The sequence below is a fragment of the Sus scrofa genome, chromosome 16 (assembly GCF_000003025.6).
Source record: "Sus scrofa isolate TJ Tabasco breed Duroc chromosome 16, Sscrofa11.1, whole genome shotgun sequence".
Lineage (NCBI taxonomy): Eukaryota > Metazoa > Chordata > Mammalia > Artiodactyla > Suidae > Sus > Sus scrofa.
Genome location: NC_010458.4, coordinates 43777156 through 43795206, shown reverse-complemented (window position 1 = coordinate 43795206; position 18051 = coordinate 43777156). Strand labels below are relative to the sequence as shown.

At 36.3% G+C, this 18051-nt stretch overlaps 1 protein-coding gene across 1 annotated transcript in view; it reads left to right on the top strand.

The window, feature by feature from the left end:
- ADAMTS6 (ADAM metallopeptidase with thrombospondin type 1 motif 6) overlaps positions 1-18051 on the top strand; it is a 308302-nt gene that overhangs the window by 215614 nt on the left and 74637 nt on the right. The gene's annotated exons all lie outside the window — the stretch shown is intronic.

The following is an 18051-nucleotide window of genomic DNA, read 5'->3' as shown; positions in this document are numbered from 1 at the left end:
CTCCTACTGTTTTCTTTGATGTCTTAATGTTAGAGTACCCAGGACTTACCCCTATTTCTTTTTTTTCCTCTTTTGTCTTTACCCACAGCATGTGGAGGTTCCCAGGCTAGGAGTCAAATCGGAGCTGTAGCCGCCGGCCTATGCCACAGCCGTAGCAACTTGGGGTCCTCACAGATGCTAGTTGGGCTTGTTAACCTCTGAGCCACAATAGGAACTCCCCCTTGGTCTTTTTCTCAGCCATATCAATGCTCATTTCTTTGATGATCTCATCCAGCTCATTGCTTGTGATAGCATTCCTATGTTATTTGACCCCCAAATTTACATTTTTAGCCCAGCTTCTTCCATGGATTTTAAACTCAAATCTTACCATTTATTAAACTTTTAATAGATATATAATATTTAACATGTCCAAATGTTATCTCCAAAACATTTCCACAAACCTGTTCTTCAACAGTTTTTTCCATCTCGGATGTCATCTTCATCTGGCTCAAGCCAAAAATCCTTGATTCATTCTCAATTCTTTTCTCTGTCTCACAGCCTATATCCAATCCCTCAGGAAATCCCACTGGCTTTGCCTTCAAAAGATATCAAGATCTGACTTATTCTCACTGTCTCCACTGCTACCACTCTTATCTTTCACTGAATTACTCTAAATAGCTGTTTCAGTGGCTTTCCCAATAATACTTTTGCTCCCTACAGAAGAATATAAGGGGCAGAGTGATTCAGTTTGAATATATCCTTCTCTCAAGACCTTTCAAAGGCTCCCTGTTTTACTTAAATCCAGAATTCTTCCAAAGGCCTGCAAGGCCTATACTATTTGGCCTTCTGTTACTTCTCTGAACATCTTTTACTATTTCTCTCCTTATTCATTTTGCCTCAGCTACACAAGCCTCTTTCGTTATAAATGCCAGGCATGCTCCCACTTTAGGGCTTTTGCATTAACTGTTCTTTTTGTCTTATATACTCTTCCATCCAAAATATCCATATCACTAACTCCCTTACCTCACTATTACTCAACTTTCATCTTCTCATTGAGGCCTAGCCTGAATACATATTTAAAATTGCAACCTTCCCTACTGCCTATAAGCCTGAAACTCCTAATCTTCTATATCCTGCTCTGTTTCCCCTCATTTACACTATAGCTTATATATCATATTTAATCCCATGAAATTTGCATCTTGAAGTAATTACATATGGCTTAAATTGCAATGATTAAGTTACCAACATTATTTATTCATTCATTCAATAAATAATTAAGTCCCTATTCTGTATCAGACTGTGCTAGAGTGTGAGAGACAATCTTTGCCCTTTAAGGATTTTATAATTTCTTGGGAAATCACAGAAAATTTCATTGCAGAATGATAAGTGATATGATAGGACAAAATAAGTATGGGGTGCTATAAAAGCACATGGAATTGGCACATAGCGTAAATAGGAGTTTAAGGATTTCTTTTTTTTTTTTTTTTTTTTTTTTTTTTTTTTATTTTCCCACTGTACAGCAAGGGGGTCAGGTTATCCTTACATGTATACATTACAATTACATTTTTCCCCCAGCCTTTCTTCTGTTGCAACATGAGTATCTAGACAAAGTTCTCAATGCTATTCAGCAGGATCTCCTTGTAAATCTATTCTAAGTTGTGTCTGATAAGCCCAAGCTCCCGATCCCTCCCACTCCCTCCCCCTCCCATCAGGCAGCCACAAGTCTCTTCTCCAAGTCCATGATTTTCTTTTCTGAGGAGATGTTCATTTGTGCTGGATATTAGATTCCAGTTATAAGTGATATCATATGGTATTTGTCTTTGTCTTTCTGGCTCATTTCACTCAGTATGAGATTCTCTAGCTCCATCCATGCCCATAGAAAGCTAAAGATCTATCTGAAGGGCAAATTGGATCTGGCCAGAAAAGTGTGACAATGAGAACATTCTAGGCACAAAGAAAATTAAGTGCAACATGTGGAGATCTAGCCTCAGATTTAGATGAAAATGGGTTAGAAAAAGGTGCAATTACAACGGAACAGTAAACAAATCAAGAAGAATTTAAGGAAGCTGGTGAGAATGAAGTGCTGAGCCATGCACTCTACACTAGGGAGTCTAAAGAGGGCTTGCAGGGAAAAAATTAAGGGTCTGACTTTGAAATATCCATGAAATTTAAAGAACCAGTGTTGTAGGAAAAACGGAGTGGTACATAGCAGGTGAGAGAATCAGAAAATGAAGTGTATTTGAATTTAAGTTATGAGACATGAGCCTCTTCTCAATAAGGACAAATATGGAATATGGCCATGGGAGTAAATGCCTAACCTTGGGTGGAGGTGAAGGAGTTCAAGGAACTTCAAGGCTAAGGAATTTGGGGAGTCTTCCATGTGGATGGTGGATTCACTCAGAATGTTATTAGGACTTGGAGTGTATAGTGAGATGGTGAAGCAGTTATCAAGCCCTTTAACAAATGAGGGAAAATGACCACCATGAAGTTAGTAGAAAGCAATGATGAAGCCAAATAGTGATTTGGATGAATAACATGAATCTTAGAAAAATAGAGGTCTTATGCAAGGGTAGAATTAAATAACTACTGTATATTAGACCATGTTAGGTAGGAGTGAGAAGGCCAAACCCACCTCTCAATTTGCATCTATTTCTGTTATATAATTGTAGAGAGAGGCACACATTTGGCCCTAATAACACAGGTGCTATGTAATGTGGATAGTGTATGATGGGTCACAGAAAAATAAAAATAACCTGCCAGGCACATCTCAGGCTTGTTGCATTTACCCATGAACTATGTTTAGATACTCAGATTCTAGAGCTTGCTCTTGGTAGGTTGACATTTCTAATACTATCTTTGTCTTCTGTTTCAGCTTTTAGCAAATATTAAGGAGATATAGGTATCTATAACATCTATATCATGTATGTAAATATAATCGTTTTTTCATTAATATTGTCTCTACTAGTTCAGAATTTGAGACAAACCAAACTGAAATTTATTTTCATGTTAATCCAAGTTTTTTAATGATTTTTATTTTTTTCCATTATAGCTGGTTTAGTGTTCTGACAGTTTTCTACTGTACAGCAAAGTGACCCAGTCACAAATACATATATATATATATATATATATATATATAAATTCTATTTCTCACATTATCCTCCATCATGCTCCATCATAAATGACTAGATATAGTTCCCAGTAATATACAGCAGGATCTCATTGCTTATCCATTCCAAAGGCAATAGTTTGCATCTACTGAACCCAGATTCTAAGTTAATAAAGCTGTCTGAGCACAAGTTGTATAAGCTGGAGCCTTTTAAAATGTAATCTAATACATGAAATTTTAAACTTTCAAAACACATAATCTAGTCCAGCACTGTCCCAGAGAATGTTCCTCAATGATGGAAATATTTTTTTTGCATTGTCCAGCCTTGTAATCAGTAGCCAAATTAGCTGTTGAACCCTTGAAATGCATCTAATACAACAGAAGAGCAGAATTTTTTTAAAGTTTTATTAATATAAAGTTGAATTGCCTCATGTGGCTAATGACAACTGTATTGGACAGCACAAAGCTAGTCTAGCTATGTAATAGAAAAAATAATTGTTATAAAGAAAATCGTATCTGTTAATCCCAAATCCCTAATTTATCCCTTCTTCCACTTTCCCTTTTGGTAGCTGTAAGTTTTTTTTTTCTATGTCTGTGAGTCTATTTCTGTTTCAAAGTTCCTACTGTATAGCACAAGGAACAATATTCAATACCTTGTAATAACCTATAATGGAAAAGAATCTGAAAAGAATATATATATTCTTTATTTAAATATATATATTTATTTATAAATGAAATCACTTTGCTGATTTCAACTATATTTCAATATAAAAAATTTTGAAACAAAAAAGTAAATTATGTATATAATTCTCAAAACAATTCTATCTTAGTTCATTTTAGAAACAAATGGGATACCTCTGGGTTTTTTTGGTAATGAATGGTTATTATGACAAACATTTTTTTAATTGCTAATAAGATGTGGGTTTTTTTGACATTTTAAAATCAGCACAGAACTGACAGGTTAGTAAGGAACATGCCCTATGGTCATGTTTTTTGAAGGGGAACTCAAAAATATAAGTGGATTATTAGAGCAACTAAGGTATTTTTTACCCTGACAATATTCAGAGGAAGAGAAAAGATAAAGTGCTCTAGAGTATCCTTCTTAAGTATAAGGAAACTAGTAGTAGTAGCAGCTGCTGCTAACATTTACTGAGCGCTTACCACATACTAGACCTATTATTTTAACCATATTTTCTTTCCATACTGAGAGTTGTCCTCAATGGTAAGTTGACTTGGTAAGATATTTTAAATTTCCACTTGTTCAGTATAAACTTAGAAAAACTATGCTAATTTAAAGTTTTGATATAATCTGTTCCATTTTAACCTTGTTTCTGCAACACAAATTAGTTCATAAGTGGTTTTGTGCCACTAGTTAATACAGCAGATGAAGTCAGACTGCATTTTGACTTTATACAGCTGACAGCAGATGAAAATTGTACTGTACCTATTGGCCATTCACTTTATATTTTTCTTTTTACTCACTTTAACCATGGCACTGTCATTTCTATGTGTCTGTTATTGTGCATTTCTGCCTACTTGTACATTGCCTCTTGTCTATAACCCAGCAACCTCAAGCCTTCCTTGTAATTTCATTTTTTTTTTTTAAAGATAAAGGCCTATGTTTTCTCCAGTATTTCTTTGTTAGGGATTTGCCATGTATTTTTAAAATTGTGCTGGAATTAGAATGATTACTGTTTATGTTAGTTTTCTGTCTTTGAGTTATTTGCCTCTAACTCTGTTTTTCCCATATGCCTGTTATTTTTAATGTACAATTCTGCAAAAAGATTTTTTAAGGAAAATTTTGTATCATATTAAAGCAGAAATGCCTATACTATATTTTTAACATCTATTCTAAAAGTTTCTATTGCATAGACTATGTGTATTATAGGACAGAGAATTTAATAATAAAATCATGAAGGGTGAATTGATTGGAATTAACATTGAGTAAAGCAAGCAAGACTTCAGTATTTTCCAGTTAGCATAGAGTGGACATTACTATAGGAGCATTACAGGGCTATTGTGTTTATATCCTTTAAATTAACCATGGTCCTCTTTTCTAAATGTATAATGATTTAAATGTTTGCTTTTTTTTCTATAATGCCTGAGTGTCTGTTCTGTGTAAGCTACTCTAATTTGAGGGATTCAAGAGAGTACACTTGTTTGAGATCAGCCTCTTGCCTTAGTGCATGTTTTACTTAATTTAATACTATGCACATTGTATTCAGTGACCCTGTAAATAGATCTCAGAGAAAACTTTCCAATTAGTTAGAATCAATTTGACAGTCAAGAACTAGAAAACAATTCATGAGTATTTTTGGCTTTGTAATTTGGGATCCAAGAGCTTTCTTGAGACAAAACTTGGTCACCATGCTGTACAGTAGAAAAAAAAATGTATTGGGGAAATAACAATTAAAAAAATAAAAATAAATCATTGTACTCCTATTTAAAAAATAGGGATAATACAAAGGATAACCAAATGATCCTGAAGAATTTTCAAATCAGTGCCCAGAATGAGATCATGTCAAGCAGTCAAGCAGCAAGAGCACCACGGTTCCTTATTTAGTATCATGAATCTTTGAAACTTGTTCTCTGCTTTCTAACTTATGCCCAGAATACACGTTCAAACAGAAGATAGAAAAGCTAGAAGACATTAGGCTGATTCACATATATTTGATAGAACCTACTTGTATTCCTTTCAAGATCTTTCAACCCATTCCACGTAACCTATCAATTTGCCATGTAGTATAGCAGTCTTGACCCTCTTTTTTTTGTGATTGGCCAGCTGGTACTAAAGATTATTGCTTAGTTCTTATGTTTTTACATATAGTACTAAATATCATTATTGATTATAACTCTCTTATTAGAGTAAAAGAATAGTTTCATTAAAATCACAAGAGAAACAGAATAAAGTAGAAAATTATAAGGATAAGAAAATAATATAAAACTGGGATCAGTATCTTAAATATATACCACAAGGTCCTTTCAGTTCTAACAGTCAAAATGTCTGGTAGCCATGACAAAGAGAGATATAGCCACAAAGGAACACTTCATTGTTTTGCAGCTTTAATATTCCATCTATGTGAATACCTACACTGATGAGTCAGATTGAAACATTCAAGGCTGACAGTATTCTTTTTGCTTAGGTTTGAAGAGAAATTGGACCTAGAATCAATGTAGGCCAACACTCCTAAAAAGTAGCAAGCGCAAAAACAAGATAGCCACACTTGCTCTCTTATTCTACCACAAGTATTTGAAGGTTATAGGAGGGGAAGAAAGAGAACTCTCCAGTGGAAAGACAACAGTGTTCCCATTAACTCCTGACCCACTTACCCCAGTTTCAAAGAAAGAGATCCACAGAAATTGAAGAGACAACTTATAAAGAGAGAATCTCAATCTTTAAGACTTTAAAATAAATCAGAAAAGGATAGCCAGCTGTAAAATTGGCCTGACCACTGTCAACAGCAACATAACCAGCCTTGGGTCAAACGGTATTCACATGACAGACTGAAGCCGATTGTCTGCATTAAGATGTATTGGATGGGTGGCTTGTTTCCTGAATCACCACTGGTCACCCCCGGGAGCCTTCAAAAGCATCTAGACAAGCATTATTTCTTTCACATACACATGTTGGTCTTCAGGACACTAGCAGGTGAAGACAGTAGTGAGAGCAGGAACAAATGAATATGCTTTTCTCCTTGAAGCTACTGGGAAACCAAGAGTATCTGTTAAAGACATAGGATAATTGGATGAAATTTGGTCTCACCATTAAACCAGGAAGTTCAATAGAATATTTGGGATCATAAACTAATTCAGTAGTCATCATCTTGTGGTACTTGGATTTGAAAAGCAGAGTTTTATGGAAATCATGATGCTGAGGGCTCATTGGTTGGGGACACAGTTCTTTTTGGACACGAAGATAAATGATTGATAAGGTCAAACAGTTTTTAGTAATGAACAAATGAGAAATAAAGACCCCAGTTCTGTGTTGTCTGCTAAAAAGTATTTAAGAGCTGCTCAAAAAATACTTTATTATTGAATAGAGTTCCCACTGTGGTGCAGTAAGAATCCAAATGCAGTGGCTCAAGTCACTGCAGAGGTAAGGGTTCCATCCCCAGCCTGGTGCAGTGGGTTCAAGGATCTGGCATTGCCACAGCTGCAGCACAGGATTCAATCCCTGGCCTGGGAACTTCCATATGCCATGGGTGCAGCCATAGGAAAACAACAACAGCAACAACAACAAAACCTTATTATGTATATGAAATATCCTTTTTAGTGGCATAAAAGAATGACTATTAATTGGGCATTTCCTGCTTTCCTGAGCGGTTTTTCACTGCAATGACCTAAAACTATCAGGCAAAATGTTCTAAGAGGGTAAAAATTGGTGTGCATAATGTAAGTATTTTAAGTAGCAGAATTTGTAGGTCAGTGCTGGAAATTGTTAACTTGAAAACTTGATTTTTGTCAATAGTGAAAATATGGCTAACATTAAGGTTATAAGCCAAATTTTATATCAAAGCCTAAAGAATAAGTATTAGCTACTGTGAAAAGGACTTTTCTACATTTACAAAAAGAACATCCTGGTGTTGCTTAGCTGTTCTCCAGAAAATCTTTGTGTTTTTCCTATTCCTTGTTATTTGTGATTTGTGTGTCTACTTGATAATTTGAATAGGATAGAACTTTTGAGGAAAAGTCTAAGCTCCACCTTGGCTAGGATGAAGCCATCTTGCTTCTTAAACATCTCATTTCATCCTTTGTTTTATGCATCAAAACTATAAAAAAATTATGGAGAAAAAGAGTTTTCCAGGTCATCTGTGGTCTGATCTAAGTTTAAGCATAGTTTATATGGTACTGAAACCATACCACACACCTCAGATGAGAATTGAACCCACAATCTTCTAACTGGCACCATACAACTCCTCTCAGGACTTAGTGAAGCTCAGATTCTTTATGTTTCAGTGCAGAAGGAATTCAGCAGGAAACATAGTGATAGGCAAGAAGTAAATTTATATAGGAAAGGTATGAAGGATACAAGCTGGCAGGCGAGAGGGCTCTTGCCCTGATAATTAAGTGGGATATGTTTTCATAATCAAAGGAAAAGTAGGGAGAGGGAAGACCACTTTCTTCCTCTTCCTTTGTAAAGATGTTACAGGAAAATGGGGTGCAAGAGGATGGTCATATCCCAGGTCTCAGGCAAGTCCTCAGGCTGCCAACTGAGGGTTCTTGACTTTGTGAAGGAAAGAATTCAAGAGCAAGCTCTAATAAAATGAGAGCAGGTTTACCAAGATAGCATATTGCATAGATAGAATACAGTCTGTCTCAAAAGGCAAGAGTGACCCTGGGAGAAACACACTCCATAGGTGGAGTGTGGGCCATCTCAGAAGGCAAGAGGCCCTGAAATATGGGGTGGCTAGTTTTTATCAGCTGGGTAATTTTATTCCAACTATTTTGGAGAAGGGATGGGGCAGCCAGGAGTTGGGCCACTGCCCACTTTTTGGCCTTTTATGGTTAGTGCCAGAACTGTCATGGCACCTGTGTCATTTAGCATGTTAATGTATTACAGTAATTGTAAAATGAGGCTCCAGTTCTACTGGAAGTTGAATCTTCTGCCATCTGAGGCCTAATCAATTCTAATCCATTTTTGTTGTATCCTTACCTGCTATTTTATTCTTTCAAAGATTATGCCCTGCCCCCTTCCCTCTGTCTCAGTACCTGGGTGTTTTTCCAGTTAACTTTGCTATAGGTACACAATATTGTGAAGTTTTTTTGCTTCTACAATCCATTGCTTAAGGTCATTAAATGGTGTTATTGTCTTGGTTGTCATAGGAAAAATCAAGTTATAATTGTAGGTAGGATTGTAGTGAAAAAAGAATGGAATTGGATTCAAGTTGACTTAAATTTAATCTGGACTGTAACAGGATTGTTGCTATTTGACCGTGGTAAGAAACCTAACTTCACTAAACTTCAGGGAATTCCTATATAAATAGAACAGGATTGTTGCAAACTTGCAGAGTTGTTTGAGAATTACAAGACATAATACATTTAAACATCTAGTGCTATTATTCCTAGTACTTAATCTGTACTCTGTACAGTGTAGCTCTCACTATATGCATTTATGTTTTGTAGATTACAAAGTACTTTTACATATAACGTCATTAAATCTTCAAATCACTCTTATAAAGGAAAGGACAAGTTTGTGTTTTTTTAAGTGTTTTAAAATGAGGAACTTAAGCTCAGCTACAGGCTAGTGCTACGGACAGAATTCATGAAGGCATGGAATTTCTGACTACAGTTCTAGTCCTTTTATAACAGATGAAGCCTTTGGGAAGCAACTGTGGCAAAGTAAGATTCTCTGAAAGAGTTTGCTTATCTTTGACACTGCCTTACTTTCAGTCTAACCTTACCTTGTAGCAGAGCCAGGTAGCCAAGAACATTTTGAAACTGCAGATCTTGCCCCCAAGGAAATGTGTGGGGTAAGTGATGACAAGGTACAGAGTTGATCCATTAACTAACAATCTTATAACTCTATCCCAAGTTATAATTAGAAAACAAATTTGTATCAACCAAGTTACTATTATAAATATACTTTACTACACTTATGAAAATGTACTTTCATATATAATATATATATAATGGCAAAAAATAGCAAGAGCAATATCATTAATCTTTAGGTTAAGTATGAATTTTATAGTGTGCATCTCATTTTGAGAAAAAAAGACTAGCTTTTAAGCACAGCATAGAACTTCCTTGTTTATTTTGTTCTTTAAAGAGACGTTTTAAAAAATCACAAAAGTTTGTTTCTTGGGAGTTCCCGTCATGGCTCAGTGGAAACAAATCTGACTACTACCCATGAGGATGCGTGTTCGATCCCTGGACTCATTCAGTGGGTTAAGGATCTGGTGTTGCCATGAACTGTGGTGTAGGTCGCAGAAGCAGCTCAGATCTGGCGTTGCTGTGGCATAGGCTTGCAGCTACAGCTCTGATTTGATCCCTAGCCTGGGAACCTCTGTATGCTGTGGGTGCGGCCCTAAAATGAAAAAAAAAAGTTTGTTTTTTTTAACATTTTTATAGGCTTAGGGGAAAGGGTCATGCTATGGGAAAATGTCATTTAAATTAAATTCAGGCTATACAAGACATATAGAAATATCTTTAATTTTGAAAATTTACATAGAAGATTATGATATCAAACATGACAACTAGATTCAAGTTTGTCTAACAGTACACGTTTATCAAGTTTTGTTTTCTTTTTCTTTAAAAGTAAATGTACAAACCAGACAGAAAAGAACAATGAAAAGAAAAGAGAACACAGCAAACACCTTTTAGACCCACTACCTGATCCTCTTTTTTCTTGGACATGGAAACCAATGCTTACCTTCTTGGCTGGGCTTCTTTTATATATTGACAACAGAAGCTTCTTGAACCTCAATTCAGAAGGTGATCTCAATACTTGCCTTATTCTTATGTGTACTTTAAGCAAGTGGTAGTGAAATAAATAACTCTGCCTGGGGGAAGGAAAAAAAAAATCAATGTATAGTGAAACTGTCCCCCACCCCACCCCCAAGATCAGAAACTACTTGGGGGAGAAAAGGTGAGAGGTTTGCATCAAAACTGAGGTTGAAATGATTCACTACATGCATTGAACACCAATTATAATCTTGGAAATGCCCTAGTGAGTTACTTTAATAAGATAATAAGACAGTATCTGATAATTAGGAAATAATTTTATTTGCAGTTTATGAAAGAGAGTGTAGAAGCAAGGCTCTTGTTAGCCAACATGACATCTTTATGTAATTGGGGGTGGGCATGCCTATGGCATGTGGAAGTTCCTAGGCCAGGAATCGAACTTGTGTCACAGCAATGACCCAAGCCACTGCAGTGACAATGTCAGATCCTTTACCTGCTGCACCACAAGGGAACTCCCATCTTTATGTAATTTTAAAAAGGATGCCTGTGTGGGTAAAAGAAGAGAAATATGTTCCCTATCAAGTGCATGATTTGCTAAGCAAAGCAAGGTTTAGACTCCAACCTCTACTTCTCTACCTGTCTAAGAATATGTTGCTGTCCTATAGAGGAAGAACATTAAATTTGGGGGGTGTAGAAAGTTGGTATAATGTAATAATGAAGTACAAGTGCATTTGGCATGAAAGGAAGAAAGAAAGAAGAAGCAGAAGGTGGGAAAGAGAGAAAGGGAGTAGAAGAACAAAATGCCAATTTTATGCATTTTGATGTAGGAATCCTGGTATCTTCCCAGTCTGCTCATCTTTTTTAGGAAGAGAAGAGGAAAGGGAAAGCGGGGAAAGAGTTTTCATTCTTGGCTTGCTTTTCACTCTTTATTACCCATAAGACATAATACAGTATTTGTATGTTTTCCTTGTTTCCAAACATTTTGGGATTTATTTCTCTTGAAAGTAAGGGCATTTTGGGTATATTTTGCAAATGAAAGAAGGAGGCACAAGGATTTCCTGCCGTGGCTTAGCAGAAATGAATATGAATAGTATCTATGAGGACACAGGTTCCTGGCCTCACTCGGTGGGTTAAGGATCCCACGTTGCTGTGAGCTGTGGTGTAGTTTGCAAACACGACTCAGATCCGGTGTTGCTCTGGTGCAGGCCGGCAGCTGCAGCTCCAATTCAACCCTAGCCTGGGAACCTCCATATGCTGTGGTTATAACCCTAAAAGACACACAAAAAAAAAAAAAAAGTATAGTCAAAAACAGTTTCTTTTAATCTATCAGTATAATCAGAAGCATAAGATAGTCTATAGAATATGCTTACTTAGATCTCTGAAAAAAAGTGGTGATAAAAATGCTAATATTAGTTTTTGAGTCTTAGAAACTACTAAGATCAACAGATACTGAGACATACAGTGTTGCTCTCTGAATTTATGTGCTTTTTTTTTTTTTTAGAAGAAGAGAATGCTTGATTAGTATTAATACTTGGAGGCTGAAAACTTGTCAAGCTTTAAATAAAAAAATCTGCTTATGCCTACTGTTTTCTGTTACAGCTTCTGCATGGTGTCAGTATTTACTCAAGTAATTTAAAAAAGATTACTTCTTACTCTCTACTATTCTTAAACAAAACAAAAATATACTTTGTATACTTTTTTCTTAAGAAATTACTGTTTTCTTTTGTTTCTCTCTTTCTTTGCAACCAGAATATACAACTCTTACTAAACTTATTTCTAATCATCACCGATTCAGAGCATTAAGTGAAATCCGGAGAACAGAGAGCTCACTAGCTGATACTTTCTAGAAACAGAAAGACCTGGGAGTCTACTACAGTTTCCAATTTACAAGACCGTCCATATTCCATGATATTCTGCGAACATACTAAACACACTCCTGCCTCATCCCTTTGCATTTAATGTTTCCTGGAACACTCTTCACAGGCGTATATATAAGTCACTTTAGTTTCTTTTAACTCTCTGCTTCGGTCCCACCTTATCAGAGAGAACTTCTCTTACCCTACCATTTAAAACAATTCCCCCCACCTCTACCACTTACTATCAATCCCCATACCTTACTTTATTTTTCTTCTTTCTCATTTCCAACTCCAATAAGCGCCATGAAAGCAGAGACCTAATCCGTTTTGCTTATTGCATTATCTCTGGAGCCTAGATCATATGTGATATGTAATAAGCTTTCTATGTGTATTTGCTAAATATAAAAAAGATGCTTTAGGCCAGTTCTTGATGCCTGATATAAGGGTACTAATGATAAGTTATGTGCCTGTAGGAAAGACATACCTTTTAGTTAGGGATTAGTTTTGTTCAGTATGAGTCCAGAAGAAAGGGGTAAGACCAGTGGGTTATGAGAAGATCCAGATAGTAATTGCAGCTGTCCAAAAAGTATTTGATCTATCTTTCTGTAGATGTTTATATAGATTGTATGACCACTTTGAGGATAATTGTACAGGAAGTTTAAGCATTTTGTGCAAATTATATTCTGACATCAGTTCTTAAAAGTGTATGATTCTATATTGACTGAAAAATTGAAGTTAGGTCCTCTGCAAAATGCCAGACAAATGTTTCTATTATGTTAATACCCTAAATCAGGGGTAGGCATATTGCACCTCCTGGGTCAAATTCGGCCCATCACCTCTTTTTATAAATAACATTTTAGTGTAACATAGCCCTGACTGTCACTTACAGATTGTCTGTGGCTGCTTTCATACTATAATGACATAGTTGAAGAGCTGTAACAGAGACTATATGGACTGCAAAATCTAAAATATTTACCATATGGCCCTTGACAGAAAAAGTTTGCCAAATTCTGCCCTTACCCAATAAATTGCAAAGTATAACACAAGGAAACATATCTCTATTCAGTCTCTCAAGTACCACTACTAACACCACTATTTCTTCTCTTCCTCCTCTTATTTTTCTTTCTCTTCTTTTTCTTCATCACCGTCATCATCAACTGTTGTATCTGTAAAGATCCAACCATAATAATATAAACCACTCTGAATATTTAAATAGAGGGAATTTAATGCAGAGAATCTTCAGCAGGAAGATACCACCACTCCTACCAGAAGAACATAGGAAGGTTGACAGTTTTCTTAAAGCCTAGAGGCCGAAATTATACAGCAGAATCTGGAATCGTAGTATTGGGGTTGGGGGTGGGTTTTGTCTGAAGTTGGAGTCACAAAAATATTCTGCTTCTGCCTAAGATGCTGCCCGAGGTAGAGAGGAAATGAGAGAAATACCCTGGCTTCTTCCACTAGTGCCTTCCATTGCCTGAACTCAACCAGAAGTCAGCTGACACAGAAGCCTAGGAACTGGAGCCTGCAGATTTGTTCCCCTGAAATAAAGAGCAGAACAAGAGAAGGGTGAAGAATGAGTCTAAGGATGCCTAGACTAAAGACCACACAACTGCTAATAGTTTTTGAGTGCTACTATATACCAGGTACAGAGCTAAACAGTTTATATATATCCTCACCTACAAGTAAATAGTAGTATTATCTTCAGTTTATAGATGAGGCTTGGAAAATTAAGTACATTGCTCAAGGTTGTGAATTAAATGAGTAAGTTAGAATTGAATACAGGTTTGTTTGACTCCAGAATTCTTGCTTGTAGCCTTCTCATTTTGTAAAGGAGAAGAAAGTAGTTTGGGGAGTTCCGTCGTGGCACAGTGGTTAACGACTGACTAGGAACCATGAGGTTTCGGGTTTGATCCCTGGCCTTGCTCAGTGGGTTAAGGATCCGGCATTGCCGTGAGCTGTGGTGTAGATTGCAGATGTGGCTCGGATCCCGCGTTGCTGTGGCTCTGGCGTAGGCCGGTTACTACAGCTCTGATTTGATCCCTAGCCTGGCAACCTCCGTATGCCACGGGATGCGGCCCTCGAAAAGGCAAAAAGACAAAAAAGAAAAAAAAAAGATAAAAAAGTAGTTTGGAGCAAATAAGAAACTACAGTTGGTTAAGACAAGGCTAGGTCTAGAATCCAAGTTATTCTATTCGATTTTTTTATATCTTGAGTTAAAATCTTATGCCATTATTACAGTATTTAGAGAGTCCAGAGATGGTTCTCACTCAGATGAAGGAGATTCAAAGACACCCTGAAACAATTACTAAGCAGCCTTTCTGTACCCAGCTTTCTCAGTTGTAAAATGAGATTCTTAATTTTAACTACCTCATGAGAGTATTGAGAGAGCTTAAATAGATGATAGATTTAGAGTCCTCTGAACAGTGTGCCAAGAAATAGGCATGTAACAAAATGCTTAGAAAAGGCATAGGTGTTGTTAATATTTTTATTATACTGACCCTGGGAGTGATTATCACAGGAAAAGAATAGATCAGAAATGTTATGAAATGTTATCTCGGAGTGTCATCCAAAAGAAGTAATATTCTCCTTTTGGATCTTTTACTTCTTTTCTGTTTAGGCTAATCATTACAAGATAGTCAAGAATAGGATTTTTATTTAGTTTGGTTTGAAGTGGGTGGTGCTCAAGATGCCTTAGTTTATTATTTTTATTTTTATTTTTTGTCTTTTTGTCTTTTCTAGGGCCACTCCCGCAGCATATGGAGGTTCCCAGGCTAGGGGTCTAAGCAGAGCTACAGCTGCTGGCTTACACCAGAGCCACAGCAATGCGGGATCTGAGCTGTGTCTGCGACCTACACCACAGCTCATGGCAATGCCAGATCCTTAACCCACTGAGCGAGGCCAGGGATTGAACCCTCAACCTCATGGTTCCTAGTTGGGTTCTTTTCCGCTGTGCCACAATGGGAACTCCAAGATAGCTTAGTTTATTAATTCAGGGCTTTTGTTGTTGTTTTTTTTAACCAGTTCTTACCTATGAAATGTCATCTCTTATGCTTCCATACAGTTCCTTTCTTTCATTCAGGATGTCCTTTATACAACTATTCCCAAAATATGACCTTTTCTTTCATGTCCCCATGGCTCACTTGGCTTATTTCTTAATAGTTTTTTTCTACCCTAGAAGTCCCTTTCTTTCTTAACCAGTTCAGTACCTATACTATTTTATAATCTTGTAAAGAATAAGTATGTATGATACTTCTATTATAATTCTTAGAATACTCTCAAGATTTTCTTCTTCAACAAATATTTCCCTAACTAATCACCTGACACATTGATCTTTCACCTATATATAGCACCCATAGTCAACCTGTAATGTGCTGTCATATACTTATGTCCTGAAATTGGGCTGTAGTTTTCCATTTTTACCTTGTTTCTCCGAATAGATTTAAAGTCATGCTTGGATGAAGTTTTAGTTAGTTGATGCTTTGCAAATACCTAAGCATTGTGCGAAAACTTGTAGTTAATTTTCCATTTTTTTTTGAAAAGTAGAAATGTTTATTAAATAAAATAAACCCTAAAATTCCCTCAATGGGCTACTTTTATTTAAAAATTTTAATGATTTTTATTTTTTCCATTATACTTGGTTTATAATATTCTGTCAATTTTCTGCTGTACAGCAAAGTGACCCAGTCACACATACATATATACATTCTTTTTCTCACATTATCCTCCATCATGCTCCATCAGAAGTGACTAGATATACAGCAGTGAGCAGTGCTATACAGCAGAATCTCATTGCTTATCCATTCCAAACGCAATAGTTTGCATCTATTAACTCCAGATTCCCAGTCCATCCCACTCCCTCCTCCTACACCCTTGGCAAGTCTATTCCCAAAATCCATAAGTTTCTTTTCTGTGGAAAGGTTTATTAGTGCCATATATTAGATTCCAGGTACAAGTGATATCATATGGTATTTGTCTTTGTCTTTCTGACTTACTTCACTTAGTATGTGAGTATCTAGTTCCATCCATGTTGCTGCAAATGGCATTATTTTGTTCTTTTTTATGGCTGAGTAGTATTCCATTGTGTATATATACCACCTCTTCTTAATCCATTCATCTTTCGGTAGACATTTAGGTTGTTTCCATGTCTTGGCTATTGTGAATAGTGCTTCAAGGAACATATGGGTGCATGTATATTTTTCAAGGAAAGTTTTGTCCAGATATATGCCCAAGAGTGGGATTGCTGGGTCATATGGTAGTTCTATATTTAGTTTTCTGAGGTACCTCCATACTGTTTTCCATAGTGGTTGTACCAATTTACACTTCCACCAACAGTGTAGGAGAGTTACCTTTTCTCCACACCCTCACCAGCATTTGTTATTTGTGGATTTATTAGTGATGACCATTCTGACCGGTGTGAGGTGGTAGCTCATAGTAGTTTTGATTTGCATTTCTCTAATAATCAGTGATGTTGAGCATTTTTTCATGTGCTTGTTGACCATCTATATATCGTCTTTGGAGAAATGTCTATTCAGGTCTTTTGCCCATTTTTCCATTGGGTTGTTGGTTTTTTGTTTTTTTTTGTTTTTGTTTTTGTTTTTGCTGTTGAGTGGTGGAAGTTGTTTGTATATTTTAGAGATTAAGCCCTTGTCAGTTGCATCATTTGAAACTATTTTGTCCTGTTCTGTAAGTTGTCTTTTTGTTTTCTTTTTGATTTCCTTTGCTGTGCAAAAGCCTGTCAGTTTGATTAGGTCGGTCCCATTCATTTATTTTTGCTTTTATTTCTGTTGCCTTGGAAGACTGACCTAAGAAAACATTTGTATGGTTGATGTCAGAGAATGTTTTGCGTATGTTCTCTTCTAGGAGTTTCATGATGTCTTGTCTTATGTTTAAGTCTTTCAGCCATTTTGAGTTTATTTTTGTGCATGGTGTGAGGGTGTGTCCCAGTTTCATTGATTTACATGCAGTTGTCCAGTTTTCCCAGCACCACATGCTGAAAAGACTGTCTTTTCCCCATTTTATATTCTTGCCTCTTTTGTGAAAGATTAATTGACTGTAGATGTCTGGGTTTATTTCTGGGTTCTCTGTTCTGTTCCATTGGTCTATATGTCTGTTTGGTACCAGGACCACACTGTCTTGATAACTGTGGCTTTGTAATATTGTTTGATGTCTGGGAGAGTTATACCTCCAGCTTGGTTTTTGTTCCTCAGGATTGCTCTGGCAATTCTGGGTCTTTTGTGGTTCCATATAAATTTTGGATTATTTGTTCTAGTTCTGTGAAAAATGTCGTGGGTAATTTGATAGGGATTGCATTGAATCTGTAGATTGCTTTGGGTAGTAAGACCATTTTTGTGCTATTAATTCTTCCAACCCAGGAGCATGGGATATCTTTCCATTTCTTTGCATCCTCTTTAATTTCCTTGATTAATGTTTTATAGTTCTCAGCATATAAGTCCTTCACCTCCTTGGTCAGGTTTATTCCCAGGTATTTAATTTTTGGAGGGTGTGATTTTAAAAGATACTGTGTTTTTATATTCCTTTTCTAGTATTTCATTGTTAGTATGCAGAAATTCAACTGATTACTGAATGTTAATCTGGTATCGTGCTACTTTGCTGAATTTGTTGATAAGTTTGAGTAGTTTTTGCATTGAGTCCTCAGGTTTTTCTATATAGAATATCATGTCATCTGCGTACAGTGACAGTTTTACCTCT